Below are 8,395 nucleotides of genomic sequence, written 5' to 3'. Positions count from 1 at the left end.
TCCAGGTGCCTACACATGGGGTGTGGGCGCCAGGGTTTCTGAAGCTCTCCCTCTCAGACCTCAGAGAAGGATGGTGGGCTCCATCGAAGGATGGTGGGTTCCATCGAAGGATGGTGGGTTCTGTCGAGGTGTGTCCTGAATTCACCTGAGCCTCCCAGTGCTCAAACCTAATCCTTATCAAGGAGGATCAGACTCCTGCTCTTTGAGCTGGAGCAGGTCTCTGTCACTGTTGCTTTATGACATGGGGAAGAGACAAGCCAGGTGTATAGTCGTCCCCCTTATTCATGAGGGATACGTTCCAAGACCCCCAGTGGGTGCCTGAAACCGCAGACAGTACTCAACCCTATATATACACCATTTTCCCCTACACATATGTACTATACAGTTTAATTTATAAATTAGGCACAGTAAGAGATGAACGACAATAACTAATAATAAGATAGAGCAACTCTAGCAATATACTCTAATAAAAGTTAAGCAAATGTGGTTCCTCTCTCAAGATACCTTATTGTACTGCACTCACCCTTCTTCTTATGATGACGTGAGATGGTAAAATGCCTGCATGGTGAGATGGAGTGAGGGGAATGACCTCGGTGTTGTGACCTGGCATTAGGCTACTCTTGACCCTCTGGCTTATACGTATCAGACCAAAGGTAACTGAAACCAGCAGAGAGCAAAAGCACCGATAAGGGGGGGACTTCTGTCTGTGAGGTGGTGAACAGCCTTCAGTGGACCCAACTTGCTTGTCCCTTACCTTCCACAGCCAAATCCTTGGTCATTTATCCTTGGGCGCCATAATTAGAGTGATCTTATTAGCTGTGGGTGAGGAAGGACCTAAGCCTTGCCTGTCTTTTGGTTGATAAAATGGAATGGTGGGAGTTAGCAGTTTCTTCTAAGAAGGGGCATTTGAAGAGCTTGGGCCCATGTGGTCACTGACCAGAGAGGGGTCCCCTAAGCAGGAGGGCCAGGATTCTTTGTGGCCCCTGACTTGGCATGAAGCTTTGAAGAACATGTTAATGCGTACTCCATAGTATAAATTGAAAGCTACAAAAAGGATTGCATCAGAGAAAACAGCCTAAGCCCCCTGTTGGACACACCTACTATATCTCACTGCAGGGTCAACTCAGAGCCATTAGTGCAATGGAAATTCCAATTCTGGGTCTCCAAGGAGTTATTATTATTATTTTCATTAATTTTTTAAAAAGTAGCCTCCATGCCCAGTGTGGAGCCCTACGCAGGGGCTTGAACTCATGACCCTGAGATCAAGACCTGAGCTGAGATCAAGAGTCCTATGCTTAACTCACTGAGCCACCCAGGTGCACCCCTATTTTTATTTTTTTAAGTAAGATCTATGCCCAACGTGGGGCCTGAACTCACGACCTGAGAGCAAGAGTCGCACAGTCCACCGACTGAACCAGCTGGGCACCCCTCCAAGGAATTATTTTGGAGCTATGCATGTATTAGGATATTTACATCTATGGGAATTTGCTGGTATCTTATTGTAAAACGGTGGCTGGTTTACATCTTGGATTTTACAAGGAAGTTTCGGATATACTGAGAACAGTGTCTTGTGAGGTTGTCTTTCCATGTCCCAGAAATAGATTCAGGGATATCAGTTCTCATACCCCAAGAACTCCTTGGGTGAAGACTCAGAAGCTCCACTCATTCGGATCCACTTTTCAGGGGACAGAACCACTGTCGCTTGTGTGGGGCTTTCAAGCTCACCAAGTGCTTTCATGGCCCTTTGCTCATTCGATTCTTTCCATGACTCACAGCATTCTTGGCAGTTTGTCAGTGCGGATGCAGCAACTAAGAGAGGTTAAGTCCTTTGTCCAGAGTCGCACAGCAAAGGGAGATCTGAGAATTAGTCCCAGTTCTGCAGCCTCTCTCACTTTCCCAAGTCCCCGTCATTGCACCTTTGGTGGCGGGGGCCAGGGTGGCTCTGGGCACCTGGACTGATGTGACTGAGAGTTTGGTAAGCCTAGTCTGGGCGGTGCATAAAATTCCCTGAGCTGGCTCTTAGGAACTAGTTCTGCTCCCAGAGGGCTGTGTTGCAACCAGACCAATGGATGAGAGGGTTGACACAGACGGCCATTACTTCACCAATGTGAGTCAAGATCATTTGTCACCTCAGGAAGCACGCGGAGCTGCGACCTTCAGCAGGGAGGCGCGCTGCTCCAGAGCCAAGCCCATGGTGTAGCCTGGCACCTTTCCCGTGTGGCAGGGAGAAGGGGAGCTTCTGGAAGTGAGGATGTACCAGGCAGCCAGGCCCAGGAGCCCAGAGCACTGGGGAACTTGGTCATACCTGACTCAGCCCCTCTTTGGAGAAAGGAACCAAATACCATGTGGGGGTTGTGCGCACAAGCTGGGGGAAGGGTGCCAGTATGCGGGAGCCGTTGATAGTCGCTGGCTGACTGCCATCCCTGGCTGAGGCCTTTTAGATACTGTGACGGCGTGACTGGAGGGCCAGAAGCTCCTGACCCTCTCTTGTCACCTGAGGAAATCAGGCCAACTGTGAGCTAGCAGAATGTCCTCCCAGAGACAATCTCTCTTCCTAGTTTAGCAGATGGCACTTGCTTTTGTTTTTTAATGAGGGAGTGCAGAATTTGTCCATTTACACTGCTGTCCATCAGAGTGCTGTGCCTCAGAGGAAGACGCTCTCAGGGGTGGGGGACCAGGCCCGGGGGTTGAGGCCTGGACATTGTTGCCTGTGCTCTGGGCAGTCCATGCCCGTGTTTGATGAGCGAGGACAGTGCCTTGTCTCACCGGGCCTTCCATCTTACATTGGTAACATCGGCCTCCATCATGCCTTCCTTTGGGGCTTTCTTCCTCAGGGCAGCAGCACTGAAATGTGCTTTGTAGTTCATTACTCAGGTCTCAGCTCAGGTGTCCCTCCCCGAGAGAGGCCGATCTTGATGTTCCCCTGGGCACTGATCACGACCAGAAACTATGTGTTTGTTTGCTTGCTTGCTTGCTTCTGATGCCCCCTCTCACTCAAATGTAAGCTCCCTAACGGACGGGACCATGCCTGGTTCAGCTCGCCATCACACCCTCAGCACCTGGCAGAGAACCTGGTGCTAGGGACACGCAATGTCTATCCTTTGAATGAATGAATGAATGAAGGAAGGAATGAAAGCAACCAAGTCGGTGACACGGAGGTGAGCACCAGGAGGGGCAGGTCCATACAAGCAGATGCTCCCAGGCGCCATCGCCAGCCTGGGGCAGCCTGTGAGCTGCTGGGCCCCTGCGGGCTCCTCCTGGGCTACGCGGTCACTATCTGATGGATGAGTGGGTCGTGCAGATGAGTCAACAGCGGCGGACCGGGAGGTCAGGCGTACTTCAGCCTCAGAAACTGCACGTGTCCAGAGGATGGAGGAGCCCAGGAATGTGTTTTTCGTTGATGTCAACCCTGCTGCAATAGACCACACCTGCTTCTTGACCCAGGAACGTGGGAAAGAGAAAGGCACGGCTTGTTTTGGAGCGGCTGCAGAGCTGGTAATAGTAGAAGAATGCCCTCCTTCTGATTCAGAGCGGGGAGGTCCTCTGGTACCCTGCCACCGCCTGAGGACCGCAGGGTAAGTCACTCCATGGCTCCTTGCCCTTCCCCATCAACGTCCTGGCAAGTGGCTTGTTCCGACAAGTACTCGCTTTTGGGATGGAACTCTCTTTTGTCCAAAACCTTCCTTTGAATTAAAGCTGTACAAAGAACCTTTCGAAGAGGAAAATAATTGGGTTGGGAAGAGGTGACTGTGTCACATTTGGACACTCGAGTCCTTAGCTCCTGCCCTGACACTTTCTGTCCTTTGCTTCTCTGGTGCCCACAGCACTGCATGCCTTTTGGCTCCCAGCCCGGGGTGGCATCCGTGGCTTCCTCCTCGGGAGTCAGTCACATTCCCTGGAATCTTCCTTTCCTCTCCCCTGCTCCCGGTTATCGGGCTAAGAGGACGTGGCGATTGAAACAGCAGGCTTCCAGAGCCCAGAGTCAAACCCTGCCCAGAGACCCTGACTTCACTGCCAAAACTCTTCAGGCACAGAAAGCGAGACTCCAGAGAAGCACAGCCTCCGGGGCAACAATGGCGGGACTTCCTGAAGGGCTAGGCTTAGCTCCGGGGCATTCGAGTGGGACCAGGTGACACGCTTCCCCTCCGCCCCCCGCCCCAGTCTTCTCCCTTGCCCCAGCACTGCTGGTGGGGAGATGTGACCTACCCTTCTCAGGAGTGGGAGGGGCTGTCTTGCTAACACAGGACCAAGCACTGGTATTACATGGGCCGTGTCATTCATCCCTCACAGCGCTCCTGTGCGGTTGGTGCTGTCATTACCTTGTAATTTGTCCTGGAATGTGAGCCCGGGGTGGTGGGACCCATGTCTGTACAGCGCCTGCACCATGCTATACAGAGAGGGGCATTTCATGGACGGGGCCCACAGTGTGGACCTAACACCCACTCACACACCCTCCACCTTTTGTAAGAATCCTATTCCCAGCTAGTGCTGGTTTAAAAGCCCGTGGCTGTGGGCTATCCACTTTGGATTCAACCTACATACCAAAGCTTTTGTAAATCCCCACTTGGTCAAATGAGCAGTGGTATTTATGCCTTGATTCTTTAAAATACTGGATATGTTTATTTCTTCTTGCCTCTTGTTCTTTCAAGCTTGAAATTTCTCAGCACATCAAAGTCTTCAGAATGCCCTCAAACTTCTGTCTCCAAAGGCATTTTTACTTGGCTCTGCATGGTGGGAGACACTTCTCCTTTAGGAAGTTGAAGTTTGTTTTTGGCTCTTGAGTTGGGTGGTGTTTGTAAGAACAGATACCAAGACAGCAGACTTTTTCTCAGGTGAGCAGCAATTTATGTTATGTTTTTGTGGATTTCAATTATTCCAAGGAGGGGTGGCCAACGTTACACGGTGTTTGATGCTCAGTGATTTTATCTGCGGAAACCTGCTGTTTTATGGCTTTGAAACATCTTAGTAAAATAATTCAGTGTTGCCAGGCCCAAGAGGACTGTTTTCCCCATGGCAGTTGGTGTACAATCAGTGTATGTACATACCACATGGGGAGAGATGACCATATCACACTCAGAATTAGTTTGTCTTTTTTTTTAAAGATTTTATTTATTTATTTAGAGCATGTGCAAAGGGGGGGAGGGGCAGAGGCAGAGGGAGAGAGAGAATCTCCAGCAGACTCCCTGTTGAGCACAGAGCCTGACTCGGGGCTCGATTTCATGACCCCTGAGACCCTGACCTGAGCCGAAACTAAGAGTCGGAGGCTCACCTGACTGAACCACCCAGGCACCCCTAGTTAGTCTTTCTAAAGATTCTCTTCCCTGGTCATTTAAAAAATATCACCTAATTACCTAGATAACCATTTTTCATACCGGAGAACAAAACCTAGTTCTTAACTTCTTGCCCCTCTTTGTCCCATCTTACGGCATTGCCTCTGCCCGCATGCCCCTGTGTCACCTTCCGCAGGGCCAGCCCGTTCGCAGGCACCCTGGCCACCCCGCGCCGGAGGGGCGCCCACCCCTCACCCCCCCGAAGCGCTCTCACGTCCTGAGGAAATGTACTGTGTGACCCTGCGGGACCCTTGCTCTTTCTTCTCTGCATAGTTAACTGTGCTAACCCGGGAGTCGTCTGCACTCCCTCACCGGCCTCTCCTCCCCAGCGCCACTGACTACACTCCTGCTCACATTACGTCTGGCGCGCTTCGCACTTGACACTTGTCTCCACACTCGCGTTTCCAGGTGCATGATGGACGCCTCCCCAGGACTGTCCCCCAGATACCTCAGACTGAAGAGGGTAGGAATGATCTCACCATCTTCCTCTGTAAGTGCGCTCATCTTGCAGGATTGCCGATGTCAGGTGGGGGCGCTCCAGTCCGTCCAGAGGCCTGCGACAGGAAACCTGGTCTCATCCGGGACTCTGCCTAACCTCCGAGTTCTATGGCCCACTAGGTCAAGCTTACCAGTCTCCCGAGTCAGCGCCCCTTACCAGCTCAACGCCCCAGTCTGGGCCCACCTCTCTCCCGTCTGGACGATGCAATGGCTGATCTATTAGTCTCCTTGCTCACATCTCTTCTCCCTTGAAACTCCAGTCCAGATCAATGAGAGTTGAATCTGACGATGTGCCCCTCTGTAGAAATGCCTCCCTGACTCCTGATTAGTTGGGAGTCACGCCTGAGCATCCAGCAGGGCATGCAAAGCTGGCCCCATTGCTTGGGCCCCATTTCTTGCCACTCTGGGATCTAGAAGTACTGAGCAACTTCTGTCCCTGGCATTGGCATGCTGGTCATGCGTGCTGCCTTGATAGGTATGGGTCCCTTTGCCAGGGACACCTCCTGACTTCTCATCTACCTGACAAACTCCTATTCGTCCTGCAAAATCCTCACCCAGTGTCACCACAGCTTCCTCCCGAGACAGATTCTTCCATGAGACAAAATCAGTGGCGTGCAGACCTCTCTCGTTTTCCCCATTACTCTGTGGTCATGACTGTTTTTCCGTGGCTCTCCTCTTCCTCAGGCAGGAACTGCCTCTGTACAACCCACTTTCCAGCACATGCTTTCCACTCTCGATATACGTGCTGAGCTGAGACCTCAAATGTTCTAGGCAAGTACCAAGAAGCCAAAGTCTTTGGTTGTGGTCCTTAGGCCTCATCGCAGCTAATGATGTTGTCAAAGAGAAATATCTGACAGAGACCCAAGAGACATACAGAGCTCTTCTCCCCTTTCCTGGGGTGGCTGACCGCTCTCACATTTCCTTTTCTGGGCAGAAGAGCTGAGCTTGATTTGGCTCTGTCATTTACTGACCCTGAACCCCCCGGAGCTTCAGTTTGCTGAAGGAAAGGAGGTTCTGATAGGATAATGCAGCTGAGAGCGTTAAGTGAGCGGTGGGGGCCCTGGGGTTCTCTTCATGCCTGTCCGCACCTGTCCTCTCTCTGGGCGACTCTTGCGAGTGTGACGTGGGCCCCCTGTGCAGTGCTCAGAGCTGTTGAGACAGGCCCACACGCGGTCCAGGAGTCGGGATGCGGTCTCAGTCTGCAATGGGGAAGGGCCGCAGCAGCTGTGTTTGTTTATTGGGGTGATGGCTGAGCAAGATAATGGCACTCTTTGGGGATGTGTCTATGGGAGGATCTGTGATGGAACCACGAAGTTGAGCCCACAAAGGGGGCTCCATTTTGGCTCCGTACGTTTGTCAGCGACTGCTGGGAGGGAGTGGGTGGTAATGGGAGTTGGGGGATGGGGGGTGGGGTGAGGCCACTGTAGAGCAGGCAGGCCGCCCTCCTGTGCTGCTTCAGGTGCAGGCAGCCATCACACACCCTGGGAAGCCTGGGTGCCGGTCATGCTGTTAGCACCAGCCAGGAGATGAGAAGGCATGGCACCTGGCTGTGCAGCCCCAAGCCGAGCAGCATCTGCCGGAAGTGCACATCAGCGGGCTTGGGCCGGGCCCTGCGGCTGGCCTCCGCGGTGTCTGTCGGCGTGCTGAATAACACCTGAATGGACTTTATCCCGAAGCCAGTGTGTGTGACCCCTGTGATGAGCTAACCAGGTGACTCATTGCTTACACTTCCTGAGTCCTCAACCTTCTTGTTTTTTTTTTTTTTTTCCAGGAAGATCCCTATAAACAGGTCATAAAATATGCCACATGTGGTGTGCCAAATGCCTCTGCAGGTACTTGACTCCATTCTGCACGTTCAGGTGGCTCCCAGGCGGCAGTCACCTCCCGCTGACTCCTCATCTAGTGGGGCTCCCTGGTGGCTGTGGCCTCTCTCCCTGACCCAGCTCTGGCCACAGGACAGACTTTGTTCTTTTGTTCATCCATATACACCTTTACTCGCTCACTCCTGCCCCGGATGTTACTGAGCACCTACTAAGCCAGACGCTCTGCTCAGCCCAGGTGTGGAAACCTAACTGAGGCGCAGTCCCCACCTTCCAGAGCTTGGGAGAAACCAACCACAGGGAGTGAGCTAAAGGCGGTGAAAGAACAGATCCTGGGTGGTCAGTACAGAGTTGCTCAGCCCCTTTCACCGAGAAAACGCTGTGGCATCTGGTCTGTCATCAGTAAGTAATAAGATACTTATTATACTTATACTCAGCACCATTGAGCATCTTCCAGGACAGGTGCTCTCTAGATGTGAAACTCTGGGTGCCATTATTATAACCAAAAGCGCCTAATGACCCCACATACTAATGCAAACATAATAATCCTAGTTTTTTGGTTACACCGTGGTTCAGTGAGAGATTTTTGTAGACTGGCCGTGGTGTGCCAAAATACCTTTCTTTTTAAAATACCTTTTGGGTAGCCTAGTGAAATAAGAACAAAGGTGAGGTACAGGAATAAAGGTGAGGTGCAGGATGGGAACCTCTTCCAGGTGCACCTCACAATGCGCCTCACCTGGGTAAACA

The sequence above is a fragment of the Halichoerus grypus genome, chromosome 7, assembly GCF_964656455.1.
Source record: "Halichoerus grypus chromosome 7, mHalGry1.hap1.1, whole genome shotgun sequence".
NCBI lineage: Eukaryota > Metazoa > Chordata > Mammalia > Carnivora > Phocidae > Halichoerus > Halichoerus grypus.
The sequence above is the reverse complement of the archived record's forward strand: the minus strand, read 5'-3'. Positions refer to the sequence as shown.